General features: G+C 33.2%; 1 non-coding gene across 1 annotated transcript; it reads left to right on the top strand.

The window, feature by feature from the left end:
* The first annotated feature begins 10,690 nt into the window (after positions 1 to 10,690).
* TRNAY-GUA (transfer RNA tyrosine (anticodon GUA)) lies at positions 10,691 to 10,782 on the top strand. Its single transcript is given in 2 exon segments — positions 10,691 to 10,727; positions 10,747 to 10,782. It is a non-coding gene; the product is annotated as a tRNA-Tyr (tRNA).
* The last annotated feature ends 6,022 nt before the right edge of the window (positions 10,783 to 16,804 follow it).

Genomic DNA, 16,804 nt, shown 5'->3' with positions numbered 1-16,804 from the left:
CAATCAAACCAATTTATTTTATTCACGCAAAATGATACTGAGTACATGAATATACGAACAAAGAAAAATGGCTTTGTTTTGGTTGACACCGTTTTGACAAGTTGAAAAAAGACGTAAGACAAGTTTAATAAGACTATTTTATAAATAAAAATATTCGAAAAATAAATATCAAACATGCATAAACATAAAATGAATTCGATGGTATTGGGAGATTTGAATACTAAATCGCGGATACCGGTGTTATTTGGTGGTTGGATTTCAATTAACCTGACATTTCAGGGACGGTCGAAGGCTAAACTGAAAAAAAGTCATTTGACATGAGATATAAATCAATAACAAGAATGACTCAAACAATTCTCAAGAAAATTAAGGAACAGATGTTGGCAGAACAAGCAAAATGAGGAGAAGATAGGTTTCCTATTGCCTTTCTTCATTGAGCTAAATATGCTATTGCACATCAGCCTGCTATTAACTCCGAAATTGTGTTGATATTCAACTACATATGTGACACTTTCACTCTGTTCTCTGGAGAAGATTTGTTTACAAGATTCATCATTACTCTCGAGAAGGCAACAGTTATTTGTATTACTTATACTTAATATATTTTATTTAAATCACACAAAAAATGTTTTTTTTTTTTGGCCTGGTGATAGATGGTATTATAATAATTTTTAGATGCATCAATAATTTAAAATTTGTAAGGGATGTTAACTACCACTGCAAAAAACGGAATAGCATCCAAAAATTGTTCTTTATTCATATGTAATCTTTGACTTGTATAATCCATAACCTTCTTCTTTTTCCTGTTTAGCCTCCGGTAACTACCGTTTAGATAATTCTTCAGAGGATGAATGAGGATGATATGTATGAGTGTAAATGAAGTGTAGTCTTGTTACATTCTCAGTTCGACCATTCCTGAGATATGTGGTTAATTGAAAACTCAACCACCAAAGAACACCGGTATCCACGATCAGTATTCAAATCCATGTAAAAATAACTGGCTTTACTAGCGCTGGAACTCTCATAACCTAAATATTTATATTTCACTCTGATCAATTAATTTTACGTTTTTCATCCTTCAAAATATAGTCTTTGTTTATGTAATTCACAAATATATATCAATGATGAATGATAATGCGAGTCTTCAAGCGATGTACCTAGAATAGACTGAGAGACCAGACTGACTGAACGAAACGGAACGCAAAAGTGGCGGGAGTTTCACAAATTCTCCCTTCGAATCGCAGAGCCTGGACAGTGTCCCTTGCTGCTGTATCATTCTATTAATCGGGCGTGTTTAGCGGTTTCTTATAATGTCTGGTATGAGTTTAAAGGTTTCTTTTAGTTTTATGGACGGATTTTTTGTATAGCGTTCCATATCCGTACGAATCCACGTTCTCACACCCATTTCTGGGTCCGACCGCGGGAGGCTAGGTCTTTAAAACCCGTGCTCTCGAAGTAATTCCCCTTCAGAACGTCCACTGAAGTCCTTTCGGTGCTAACGCTTAATAGGCTAGCAGGAATACGCCACAACGGGGCACTAGTTGTTTGGAGGGAGCAATGCGCCCCCTTCTCCGGTGGGAGTCGCAATTGCTGATTTAATTAAGTTATTTCATTGTAAGTGTCTTTAGGAATGGATAAGGAGAAAATCTTCATCCGCTTCTTTTATGGCTGCCCTTCACGGTGCATCTCTGCTGGGCTCTTTTCCAGACTCCTGTCCGTGACATCGGGTCGCGTAGAAACTGACTGAATGTTGGGAATAGCTTGCTTATATACTGTGTAGGAACCGCTGAATCGTCAGGAGCCGAATGAATCCGAAAGGAACTGTATTAACTGTAATAGAGCCGAGTGATGCCGGCAGGAGCCGAGTACATCAGTAAGGAGTTGTGTGAACTGTACGGATCCTCTGAATCGTCAGGAGGCGAATGCATCCGAAAGGAGCGGAGTGAAATCTAAAGAGCCGAGTGATGCCTAGAGGTGTCGAATGCATCCGTAAGGAGCTGTGTGAACTGTACAGAGCCGCTGAATCGTCAGTAGTCGAGTATGAATCGGACCGAAGCCGAAGATCTTTAAATTTTAGTCCGAATTTAAATGAAATTTAATCTTTCTCATTAATAGTGAATTTTAAATAACATGAATGAAACCTAAGTATATACACACTTACCATTGACAAACAAAATAGGAGAAATCACTTGATTGTTGAGAATATTGCTACGAAGTCAAGATTACCAACCCATCCGTTAGTGCCAACTTAAAAGAAATATTTTCACATCAGTGGATTAATGAGTTCAGAGTTGCGTAACTTTTCGCTAATTCAGTACAAATGTTCTTTCTTTGACACTACATCGAGTTGCTTCTCTTAGATAAACGAATCTAATGACAATTCATTGTAGCGGATGGATGCGGTTCGATACTACGCTAACTTGAGTACACCAGTTTGGATTAAAAAAGTTCTACACAATATCTGCTAAATGATATTTAATTGTTTAGGTATTAGCATCATTTTTTGTTTTGTTGCCTGCAAAAGCTGAAGTATAAGTACTGTTTCAACATTTTAAAAATAATATACAGTTAATTGATATTTTAATACATTGTTTTAAAAGATACGTAAGTTATAATTATTATGAATTAATTAACTTGTTTTGTAAATAGATTTTTATACTTTATGTACATTTTAATATTTATTCTTTATTTTCTAATAGCTTTTGTTGGTTTTATTATTATGACAGAGCTTAAAAAGAGAAAATAATGTACATTATATTGAAACTCTGTTGAACATTTTATATTATACATACACTATTCGTATAATATATTAAAAATATTGTGTACATAACTGTACTATATATATATTGTATTTATTATGTTTACATGTATCCGATTTTATTTGTATTTGTTTAATATTTAGCAAACTCGCTGAGTATAACAGTAATCACCCATTCTTTGATGAAATATGACATACTGATACAGCATCATTAAGTAAATAAAATAGGATATTGTATCAGTTTATATAAGGAATGATATCAGGAGGGTGAGTTGATAGATCTGTTCTTGATATAAAAAAATCGATATAAATTAACAATGTATTTACGGGAGGGACCACAAAAACCTACGCATATATATTAAAAAATATAAAAAAATAAATTGTTGTTAAAAAATAAAAAAAATATTATGAAACTTATTTGATGAAAACAAATTAATATTTAACCTAATTTCTGTTCTCCAAACCAGAATTAAATTGAAAAGACAGAAAGTTAATTAAAAGTTTATACATACGACAAAGAGTTTCAATGAAAGTAAGTAAGAATATTATTGAGTGGGTGCGTCGAGTTGTTAGGCAAGGCCTTTCACCTTTGTTTCGTTTTCTTGTTTAGCCTCCGGTAACTACCGTTTAGATAATTCTTTAGATGATGAATGAGGATGATATGTATGAGTGTAAATGAAGTGTAGTCTTGTACATTCTCAGTTCGACCATTCCTGAGATGTGTGGTTAATTGAAACCCAACCACCAAAGAACGATTGGTATCCACGATTTAGTATTCAAATCCATGTAAAAATATCTGGCTTTACTAGGACTTGAACGCTGTAACTCTCGACTTCCAAATCAGCTGATTTGGGAAAACGCGTTAACCACTAGACCAACCCGGTGGGTTAAGGTCTTTCACCTACACTATTCAACATTTACGTTGGAAATATGACAAGGATTATATTAGAAATAATAATAAGAAGAAATAAGTGTAGGAGGACGAAAAACAAGATGCATAAGTTTTACTGATGATATGGAAATTTTAGCTGAAGGGGTAAATTCGGTCTTCAAAAATTCTTAAAATCCCTTGAGGAAGGAATGAAAGTGTATGGAATGAAAATAAACATCGAAACAACTAAAGTAATGGAATTAAGCAACAAAGGATTTAGTGTTAGTGACAAGTGATGAAGTAAGAGAAAAGGTAAAAAATAAGTTACAGATATATGGGGACTTTGGTGACAAAGCGAAATGAAAAAAAGGAAGGATTAAGATGACAATGGAAGCATTCAGTAAGAATTAAAAATTACGATACAGTATAAATATGAACCTATAGTTAAGGAAGAACTTGGGCAAATACTATGTATTAAGTGTCATGTTGTGTTAAAGTGTAGCATAACCGATTAGGAAGAGGGAGATGAACTGGATTGAGGCTTTTGATATGTGAATATGGAGAAAGAAGGAAAAAGTAAGACGGACAGATAAATTGAGAAATGAGGAAGTAATGAACAGGATTAATGAGGAAAGAACACTTATATGCTCTTACGAAATGTGGTTAGAACTGGAATCTTAGAAATTGCAAAGAAAAGATCACTAAAAGGAGAAAGGAAGCGAGGAAGAAGAAACAGTTAATATACGAGATGAAAATTGAAAACTACGAAGGGGAAGACTTGGGACAGATATGAATGGAGATTACGGGGTGTCAAGCACCTGTTACCATATAGAACACCGGATGATTAATCCAGAATCCTTATTAAATCTAGCGATAAGACTATCTTTGGTAGAAGTCCTGACAGTATATATGTAACCGAAACAATGCATACGATTCAACAGGAGTTTGGTAACAGCATTACGGAAGTTAACTAAATTGAATTGTTTTAATCAGTTTAATTTGCTATGACTGCAAATTCAAGTAACTTGACAAAACTGAATAAAGATCAAGTCTGATCAATTAATTAAAATATATTTGATTAGATTTACGAAGAAAGTAAACAAGAAAAAGCTCTGTGTACATAATAATAAAAAAATAATTTAAAATATTAAATTGTGGTCTTGCTAATGTAAAATTTGATACAGAGACACACAGTCATTTTAATTTCATTATAAATTACAGCAATATTAATAAATTTTTAAAAGATATCTGCTATATACATTATGAATGATCATGACCCTCTGGTAGCTCAGTGAATAGAGTAAGGTAAACTGTACTTGATAAAAGGTATCTGAGGGTATCCGTAGATTGTTAGTTAAAATCCGACCCAAAGGATTGTTCTTTTTGTTTTATTAAATGTAAGTATTATGTAACTTTATTAAATATTGCAAAACGATATTTTAATTTTTTTAGCAGAGTAAATAATTATAACAATGAAATTTATTCACTTCGTGTGACTTTAGCGGATGATTTGGGTAAATGGTAAATAACAGTGAATTGGTTTAAGCAGCTTTCTCTTGTTTTGCGAGGAAACAACGCTCGCTCGTCTTAAGTTAAGGTGTTGTCCTATTTCAACTGTAATTCTGACTTTAGGAAGACGGTGAGTAATGAGGTTAAAACTTCTGTGTTCGGTTAGAAACTCACTAGTTAAAATTAACATGTCACAATAAATTTATGACATTTCGTCACTGGATGAAATGAAACTTCGACAAATTAGACACTACAATATCCGACGTTATGAATAGCCCAATTGAGGAGGCTAAAAAAATTCAGCTGTAATGTCTAACTGGTTACTGAAGAAAAAAAAATGGATTCTTTAAGTTTAAAACTGAAGGTATGAAATATACTTGTATCGTGCGTACAATGAAAAATAAAAGCTTGTGTTAGAGAAGAGACTGCATTACTACCGAACCTGAAATCACTTATACCCATCTAATAGGACTTCAATAACAATAGTTTTACTTTTATTAATGCATATATTATTTATGTTTTATTAATTATAATTAAATATTATGTAATTAGTATTAATAATTCAATAAATAAAGATTGCAAAAACAAGAATTTTAATTTAGGTGTATTTTTAAACTTTTTTTTTCCGTAGAAGGAGGAAAAAGCTTTGCCAGCCGCCGCCAGGTCAGTTCTGACGGCAAGTGCGGAAATCTCACTCGCTAAAAAACCTTTCCCTCTAGTCACGCAGGAGACAGACCTAATCCACATGTTATGTGCACAATCCCTGCGCAACCACCCGGGCGCGCTTGTTACCGAATTGGAATAGCCAGAGCAACGTCCCCAGGAGATCATCGGCGACTCCGAGGAGCCTCCGCCGCCCACCCCCTAAGGCCGCGTATAGCCGTTCGGCATCGGTCTCTCCGCTTCAGGTCAACTGTAGTTTTCCAGTCTGCCTGCACCTTTACTCCACTGCCTTGTTCCTAATTATGGCTGGCACCGCAGTCGTCACTCTCGTCCAAGCATCTCTGTCAGCCAACATCACACTTATTACATCGTCCACGTTTACTACGCCGTGGCTCATCATGGCAGCCCTCAAGTTTCTCCACATCGTGCGTGAAAACACTACGTGTTCTGCCCTATCCTGCTCCCTACAATCATAGCAGCATCTCGTGGTACTCCTACTAGGTAATGTTTAAAGCACCTCTGCCCTGATAGAAACTGGGTGACCTCGTAATTGGTATCATCGTGCTTCCGCTCTACCCAGCTCCTGACGTCACTGATGAGCCGGTGTGTCCACCGCCCAGTCGCCGCCGCATTCCACCTGCCGTTCGTTCCAGGTTCTGAACTTCTCATCCACAGCCACTTTACTCTCACTCCCCGAAGCAATACAATGTTTCATCCTGGCCTTCAGATCAATAGGTGGCACACCAGCTACGACTGACGCCGCTTCTGTACCTATCGTGCGATAACCTGCAGATTGAGCCATCGTTGTTGGCTCAACAACCTCCTCCTGTTGCGTGCCCTATCAAGAACACAACCCAAACAGACACCCCATAGAGCACTACTGAGGAGTATACACTGGACAGGTGTATTTTTAAACTAAAGAAATCCTAACTACAGTTATGATTTTTTAGTTTAAAAATACAGTATTTCGAATTTTTTTGTTAAACCTTTTTTTCTGTACGATTGTTTTCATTGTTGATTGTACTCTTATTATTATTAACACTTGAATCTTGAAATTTGCATTATATGTCTAGTTTCTGATCAAGTTTATCATCTTCTCTGTCTCCATTGGAACTTTCACTGTACTTTCACTACAACTGTCTAGATGTATAATAAATTTCGCCAATTAGCAGTTCCATCTTCTTATACTCAGTTAAACCTTTTTTTTACATGTTTGCAATATGGTTTCCAATCATCCTTATTCACTCCACTCATTTTTTGCTCAGCTAATTTTTTAAATATCTGACATTAAAAATGTTGTGTTATTACTATCAAAATATTTTTTCAGAGACGACCATACCATCTCGAGCGGTTTTTAAATCGGGATGGTAGGGTGGAAGTCGCAAAACCTGATGCTCTATTATTTTATAGTTCATGAAAATGTACCTTTTGAATTTCATGCGATTTAATTATCTCATACAATTGTGGTTTTAATAAGTTTGCTTTATTAAACTGAATATTGTTCTTTTCTAACCACCTTTCCACTTTTCCTTTCCTATCATTTGAATTCGAAGGCTTCTCTACAAGTGAATTGTGGTATGTCGCATTATCAATAAAAACCACAGACTGGGGAGGGAAGACCAGAAATTCATTTTTCAGATGCCCACTTCATGAAATTGTTGTTGTTGCGGTGTCGTGAGATATGTCAACGCTTTTTTTACTCGTTTTCCAAATTAATATCGCGTTTGGAATGAACCCCATTTATCCTCCAGCGTGAATTATGATTAACAGTTTATTAATCGGAAATTTACTCCTGTACCACTATCATCCGAATGACAATGATTTTGTCGTCGAATGGAAGATAAAACATATGATTCTTCAAAAAAAAAAAAAACAATCAAAAATTCTCTTCCCTGCAATCGGTAATTTTTCTTAAATATTCAATCCAATTCAACCGGATGTCTACTTTCTCAATCAAAGATTTCCTATTATTATCAGTTTTACACCACAAAGCCTAATTCTTTTAGGATATCTGCTAGTGTAGTTCTAGAACCTTTAAACCGAACACTCTGTTGAGTTCTTCACATAATTTATTTAATGTAGGCAGTTCAACAATTTTGTGAACTCGTTAACTGTTATTCTTATAACGCGTCGATCAAAACTGTTTAATCCACTAACTGGTTTTGAAAGTTATTTATACTTTTTTTGGTGTGCTGAATGAGCACGACTGTGATTTAGATTTAAAAAGATCTTGCTTTTCTTTTTTGGAATTTTTGAAGTTCTGATTTTGAAATCTCACAAAATGCAGAGAAAGCAGTTTTTTCTAAACATTTTTAAAAGCGTATTAAATGTTTGTCATCTTCCAGTTTTCCTAACTTTATAGCTTCTTTCTTCATAAAATCGTGGATATTACTACTTACTTCACGCGCTTGACTACGGAGCGATTTATTCTCATCATAAACAATGCGTACAAAAAATATTATCTGAAGTTTGTTCAGTTCCCCCCACACCATAACCAAATCACCATAGGGGAAGACACCCGCCTTGTGACGATTCCGGTCGTCACACCCCCCCATCCTAAACCCAAAATTCACCTACAATACTCTCACTAAGCAGTCAACATTAGTACTGAATAATAATCACAATGCGATACAAAAGTTACTTAGCTATTGTATGAATACGTATAAAATGACTAAGCTATTAGTAAATTATTATAATTTGTTGGGTAGGGCCTATTATTTAACGATGATTTTTATTATTACAAACATCATCAATACTAATACTCATTACAACAATTGTAATATAAATATAACTAAAATGAAATATTTTGACAAAGTTTATTCGAATAAAGTGGTTCAATCACAATCACAATCATTTTACGTCTCATTCGATGGAGGGAGTGTAATACAAGTAATATTAAGTATAAACTACTCATTCTTGTACTGTATGCAGTAAGATATATTAAAGAGGTTATTGTCTGAGATTAAAAAAAAAATATATAATAAATATTAATTGTTGAAAAAAGTTTTGCTATTAATGAAAATAGTTAAACACTCTGTATTACAGAATACTTGGTTTCTGAATAAGCCTAACGTTACAAGAAAAGAGTAATATAATGCGCTGCACAGCGACTGTCTGCCTCGTGCACGCAAGATTTTATTTACATCGTAGGAACTGTACATACGTAAAGAAAACGAAATCAGCCTGTGGTAAAATACAACCTGAAATTATATTTACCCTGTATAAATTGATTTAGCGATACCGTCGAAAAATGGAACCAGATAACAATTTTAATCAAAACTTCTTCAAACAAAAAGTAAATAAATTTTTCTACAATACTGCTTTAGAAATCTTTTATTGTATTTCATTATTCGTCATAGTGAAAACTCATAAAATAATTTACGCTTGAATTTTGTATGGAATGCTGCACGTCTGTGAGCAAAATTACGTTTTAATGTGATCAATTATGTTCAGAAATTAGCAAAACGTAGCAAAAAGTAGCAAGTAAGAAATATTACTGCCGGTTATACGCTTTCAAAAAAGTAAGCACCATTGATTACGTAAATTTTTCTCTAATTAAGTTGTTATACTATTTAGTATAGTTGATATTCTTTTCCAACTGAATCGAGGTAAAGTAAATAATGTATTTTTATAACATGAACGGAAATATTAATTTGTATATTATGTATCAATGTCTTTATAATAGGTGTGATGCATGCAAAGCACCTGAAATACAAGGGACTAGTGATAGTTGCTTTTTCTGAAAGTGAAGAGTGTACCACTCTTCACTTTCAGAAACATTAAGCCAAACATTCGATGAGTTTGGCTTAAGAATTAAAAAAAAAAATTCTGTTAATCGGCGAAGGAAAATATTTAACTCAATTTTCTTTGGTAAGCCTGGCATGAGATGCCGGTTGTTTTTGAGAATCTTTATCTCAATTAGGATTGTGATTGACGACTTGACTCAAGTCACCTACAACTGTAACTGGTCACGTAACGGTGACAACAGCTAACAAACAATAAAAAAACATATGCTTCAAACTAATAGTAAGTATATTTTAATTAAAAAAAAGAAAAAGAAAGTTATATCTGATTACATTAATGACCAAATACAAATATGATTAGTATTGAAAATATCAATAAAAATACAAATTTCTTAATTGATAAAAATATCAAACAGATCATAGAGGTATAGAAATGATTGACTGAAGCGATCAACATGAAGAAAATCCTTTTTGGAAGTTATGTTTTACGTAAATTCTGTTCAAACCAAGCAAAGTGAAAAATTATTTCACCATCTGATATATTGTTTATAAATTCTTTACAACTCTCAATGTAATGGCGAGAAAAGAGAATGAAAGAATACAGATGTAATTTATTATTTATATAATAAAAATCATAATTTTTTTGAACATATTAATATTAAGACAAAGAGAAGTAATATTAAGACGAAGAGATATACTCCGTAAAAGACAAAACTGATATTTTTTTATTGAAAAAATCTAATCACTTCTTATGAAATATTAATAAATATAAATTAAGTATTAATCACAAATTTATGGAGAAATTTTTAACAAAAAATTAATCGAGCTCGTCCTTTGAGACTTAAGGTAAGTAACGCTTCAATATAAACCAGTAAATTATAGATAGTTTCCTGAAAGAAAAAAAAAAAACTAGCTACAAAGAGAATAATTTTTTTATCATAATTTTGAATTCAACGCTCGATCAGATTTGGAATTTTCACACGCTGTAAGATTTGTTTCTTATAATAAAAAAATATATAGAGAGGGTAGCTGTAATCGGATATCGTCCTGAAGTTTACGGAGTGGATAAACAAATAATTAAAATTATAAATGTAAAAATTATTACTAACTGCAAAATTTTAATTCTAATAAGTAACATATAAACGTCCTCTGGTAGCTCAGTTGGTAGAGCGGTGGACTGTAGTGTAATATATATTGGAGTAATCCATAGGTCGCTGGTTCAAATCCGGCCCGGAGGAGGAATTTTTTATTCGGTTTTATTTTATAAAGAATTTCATTAGTTACTGGTTTACATCTGGCCAGAAGGTAAGTTTATTTTGTTTAAAATTTTAGGAAAATTTTTTATCATAAGTGTTTACTGAATAAGCCGGTTACAGAATATCGTATCTATTAATTATTTAAAAAAAAACCTCGGTTCGGTACTTCAAAGACTTTTTCGTGAATCGTATTAAAATATCGGGAAAGACGTATTTTCAATTAATTTTTACAAAGTACATTTGTTTTTTTAATTCTAAAAATAAATATCAATCATCTGCAATAAAAACATAACTAAATTTTTATTTTTAATATTAACTCATACATAATTTCAAGTTAAATCCTCGAGTTTTGCATGTATTTTGGAAATCTAAAAAAAAAAATATTTAAAACAAAAAATACAAAAGTTAGAGACCTGATACACAATAAAATGAATAATAGTGATTTTAGATTATTTTAAGGTACTAAAAATTACAAAAAATTATAAATTTCCTTAATTACACCTATGTTTTATCCTTCTTCCAGTTCTTGAGAACAGAAATTGAAATTTTCATAAGGCTTATTACTTATAAAAAATGTATAAACTTTTATAACCTTATGTTAAAAAAATTAAGTACCGATAATATATATATACACACACACAAAACGATCCACATCACTTTTCGTTAGTTTTACGCACAAAAACACGTAATAATATCACATATTGAAGTATACATTTACAAAAAGCACGAAAAATTTAAAGTTATCCGGTCTAAGTTTAGGCCTGAACTATAAATATAAATATTTATTTATATAATATAAAGAGGAAGAGTTTTTGTTAGTTCCGAGATAAAAAACTGCTCGATCAATGGCAACCAACTTTTTACCCATGTTTCTTGGCGTAACTGAGAAGGTTTTTAGATATATTTCATCTCAAAAGATCTCTAAATATATAAATGTAGTAGTAGTAGTAGTAGTGGAGATTTTCCGGTTAAAGCATAAACTTTAATGAATTGAATTAATGAACTGTGAGTCTTTATCACAGTGTGAGGTGGGTTTGAACTGAATGATTCAATTCAGTCGAATGAATAATATTAGAAAAATAATAGAGTTAAATTTATGTTAAGTAAAATAATATTAAATAAATTATAAAAATTTATTTTTAACAATAATGAGGTTTTCATGAGGACTGCGTGTGAGGCCAGAGTGATAAGGTGTACGAGCACCTCGTGGAAAACTATACCAATCATCACCATCAACTGATAACAAACGGGATGCCTTGGGACGTTGTTTTGGGATGTGCAATGGGGTGCTCTTATAATATTTCCGATTTATAAAATCGATCTCTAAAATCTTCCGATTTTTAAAATTGAAACTGGGTATTTGTTAGTTCTAAGGTTCAAATCCTAGTAAAGGCTGTTATTTTAATACGGATTTAAATACTAGATCGTGGATACCGGTGTTTCTTTGGTGGTTGGGTTTCTATTAAACACACATCTCAGGAGTGGTCGAACTGAGATTGTACAAGACAACACTTCATTTACACTCATATTTATCACCCTCATTCATCCTCTGAAGTAATACCTGAAATGTAATTCTCGGAGGCTAAAAGGAAGAAGAAAGAAAAACCTACTATTATTGTAGCTTTTGTAATTTAGTTTCTTTTTCAGGTTTTTATAAAGCCTGAATACTATAATTATTATTTATTAGTATTATTCTCATAACCATGAGGATAACGTACAATGCAGAGGTTCATGGGGTGGAGCCGTCCGGCTAGATGGGAATGATGACCGAAGCAAGCTCTATGGATGCCCAGAGCGCCAGTCGCCTTGGAAAATAGGGAATGGCGAGCGAAGCGAGCTCTGAGGCCATGAGGTAGGCCCCGGGAGGCCACGAGGAGCCTCTGAGTTAGCTCCGGGATTCGCCTGAGCTGACATGAGCCCCGAGGGTTCAGGTTTTGCATAGGGCCGGCTAGTATATATATAAATGTCAAAAAATATATTTCTAGAAACATTCTGTTATAGAAAAATATATTTATTTTTAGATGGGCGAGGATAACAAGAAATTAACTGGTTTTAAGTCGAATTTTAAAAAGAAAGAAAGAAATTTGTGATATGATGTAAAAAAGAAAGAATATTGTTAGATCATTTATTAAGGCATCAAGGTTTAGTAGATTTGTTTGTAGAAGCAAATATAGAGGATAAAAAATACAGAAAGATAAAAATTAGAATTTATGAAACAGATAATTGCGAATGAATGATGCAGGAGTTATTTTAAAACGAAAATATTGACACAGAATGTAAAGGAAAGGAGAAGTGCATTAGAATTGTGTAATCAATAAAAACGAAGGAGAAATACATTTACTAAGTATTCTTTTTAAACAAATATAATTACAGTATTTTTTATTTAAAAGTATATAACTAATTTATTAATAATTTATTATGTAACCGACTGCGTTTACTTTTTTATTTCTATGACCGGGTTGCTGAAGATAGATCTTTATAATTTCAATAATTTTAAATGATGTTTGAAGAAAAGAATACTGTAATTCAACGTTTTAAAAAAGCAGAGATTTAAATACTTGACCAAGTTAAGAAATAGAAGCAGAAAATGATAAAATTACATTTTTAATTATAATTTCAGCTTGTTGAATGGATACAATATGCTAAACAATTTATGAGCCGTAGCATCGTCCTGCTGAAACCACGTGTACACTAGTCGGTCTGCAGGTATAGTGTTTACAGATTGTTGCACTATCTGTACGTAGCGCTCACTGTTCAATGTGTCGTGAAAGAATGTAATGAAGTTTCGCCTACGTGACATTGCACACCAAACAGTTACATTTGTCCGTGGAAAGGAGACTCGTGTAGAGTTGATGTAGATTTCCGTCCACCAAATGCGTAAATTCTGTGTATTCACGTACGTATTCATCACGGCGGAACCATGCCTCGTCAGACCAGAACTGATAATCGAGTTATTTCCCATCTGGCGTTACAGATGACACGAAAAAGAGAGCAACACGTTTTCCATTCTTTGCAGATAACAGCTCGTGGACAATACGAATTTTGGACGGATACATCTTTCGCACAGACTTATCAGGACTAACAGAATATGCAGCTTGCACGTCGATCAACTTTTCTGGTGTTAGCAGCTTCGGTCGACCACTTTTGGCTGCATCTGCCACATTCCCTGTCTCTTGGAACTTGTCCGTACAGCCGCTTCATGGAGGACATGTTTGGTGCATCAATACTATACCTTTCTGTGAAGGTATTTTGGGTCTGGGCATAAATGACATATCTAATGTATCGGGAGACAATGAATATTCTCTGCTGCATTGTGTAACCCGTTTTCCTCAATTAAACAAGCAACCAAATAAAGTTACTTCTTCTAAAGGTTGCGTCACGTTTTGAGGTGACGCAACGTTATGGAAAGTTGCGTCATTTATGGAAGGTTGAACAGTCAAGTGACTGATCAAAAAAAAGAAGAAAATTCATTTTTATTATAAACTGCGAGAAATTTTTGACATGTTAAAGACTTTAAAAAAAACAGCACCAACTGTAAATGAGCATGTAAATTAATTATATAATTCCAAAGAATATAGTTTAAAAAAAAAAAACCATTACGTTACTCACGTTAAAACTGTTAAAAGTCATATATATTCATAAAAATGAGTTATATTGCTTTACAAATATACATGACAAAGAATTATTTTCAATAATGTTTTATAATAATTTTAAAAAATTGCAATTTTCATAATCTACGGGAAACGTCATTTATTCATCACAAGGTCGCACTGTTATTGTTTACGTTAAATCATTTTATATATAACGCCATTTCAAATACATCAATTACATTTAGATCTATAAACATTTAAAAAGAATAATAAAAACACCCGTAGTAGTATTACATCATATTTCAAATAACGTAAATGATTATACGAGGGAATTGTAAAATAATATGAGTAAAAGAAACGTGTTGATATACAAATGGCTTTAGAGAATTTTTAACCAGTTAAGTCAAATATAAACTGATGTAATTTAACTAAAAATATCATGAATCGTAAAAATGTTTAACAATTGACGGTAATAAGAGGAATAAGTAACACCAATTTTTGTTTTGTTTTTGAAAGGAAACAGTAAACTATAAATGTCGTTAACGTTAAATTTATTTACATTTTGTTTTCAATCGTTTGACAAGTTTTAATGCACCTCTCCACTTCATCCAATTCTGTCAATAATCTCGCTCTAATATAACTCCTACTCAATACCCAATTTATTTCTAAATTACTAATACAAAAGTAACCTTTAATAATGAAAAAAGTAAATAACTTGGAGTATGTTTTACATATAACTTCACGTTTCATTTCCGCCTAACACCATTAGTTTCCGACGTACTCATAAGGTGCCACGCGTAAATGAGTAATTCCATCGGTCATCATACAGTCGTATACTGGAGAAAAACGTGTTCGGAGTTGTTTATGGTTTCCTGAATCCAAATCGGCTACGGAGACAATTCTTGACTAAATATCGCAAGCCACCTCCTCAAAGACAATCAGTTATTGCACGGTACAATTGTTTATAGAATCAGGTTGTGTTTCGCATAGAATGCCAGGTCAGGTTAGACCTTCAGTTTCTGAAGCGGCAATCGAATTAGTTTGGCAGACCATCAGTGCTGGATTTACCTTGGACGAGGCCCCCAAGCAAATCGGTATTTTTGAGGCCCCCCTCCCACGTATGAGGCCCCTGGAAGGCCCCCTGGAAGTTCCAATTGCCTATTATCTTACAAAATTTCATTTGATAAACATATAGGTTATGATAACAGAAATAATCAGACACAACCTGATACATTTTTTAATGAATTTTATTGACCTTTATTTTTCGTTTGAATTTTTAAATAGTATGATTCGAATACATACCTTGTATCTTTGACTCAATCAACGAAACAAGATGCTTCAAGAATATCTGCCGGTTTAGACAGAGACGAACAAAACATTTGACCAAGGCGCCATCTTTTTGTTACACATGGAAATGACGCGCGGGAAAAAATGGTTTGCATGACAAACCAATTTTAAAATATACTGTCATTATAATCTAAGCTATAAATATAAATGAAGCTTTTACATAATTAAAGATAGCAATTACAATTATACGTAAGTTATAAAAATAATAAAGTATTATAAATATATTCTTTATTTTTTGTTAATTTTACTTTTATTTTTCAAAATTTTTTACTTCGAGGCTACTGTTAAAGTGAGGCCTCAAGCAGCTGCTTGTTTTGCTTTATGGTAAACCCGTCATTGCAGACCATTCATTCATAGTACAGGTATATCAAAGGGAAGCGCCAGCTTACACAATTGAATATTCCTAGGGTATTGCGTAATCGACTGTCATTTAAACCTACAAATTACAAATGATACGAGCTTTGAGTTATGGTGATAAAAGAAAAACGAAGTGTGTTTTGTGTAAACATGTTAAACAATATTGAGACATAAGATAAGACACAATATTGAGATAATGTTAATAAAATTGTGTTCACTGACGAAGGAACCTTCCATACGAACGGTAAAGTAACTGACATAATGTTCGGATATAGGGAGAGCGGAATCCTCGTCAAATAATCGAAAATGTACGGGACGTGCCTAAGGTAAATGTTTTTGTGTTATAAGCCGCCACAAAATTTACGGTCATTTCTTTTTTGCAAAGTCAACTGTAACTGGCATGTGGTACCTGAACATGCTTGAACATCTAATGTTACAATTACAGCAGAATAGGGTACAAAATTAATTTTCCAACAAGATGGCGCGCCACCTCACTGTGCAGTTGTAGCGTTTTTCAATAGCAAAGTGCCAACTTGGGTTAGATGTGGTGGAACAATTTCCTGGCCCCCCACATTTAATTCCAGTTGATTTCTATATATGGTGTTACGGTTAAACACAAAAGTGTTTGTTCCTCCGCTTCCAGGAAATGTCGACGAGCTACAGCGCCGGATAATACAAAGTTACCACCGTAGATTAAGACATGATTCATA

This window comes from Lycorma delicatula, chromosome 5 (assembly GCF_047948215.1).
Source record: "Lycorma delicatula isolate Av1 chromosome 5, ASM4794821v1, whole genome shotgun sequence".
Taxonomy (NCBI): Eukaryota; Metazoa; Arthropoda; class Insecta; order Hemiptera; family Fulgoridae; genus Lycorma; species Lycorma delicatula.
This window is presented reverse-complemented; position numbering and strand designations above follow the sequence as displayed.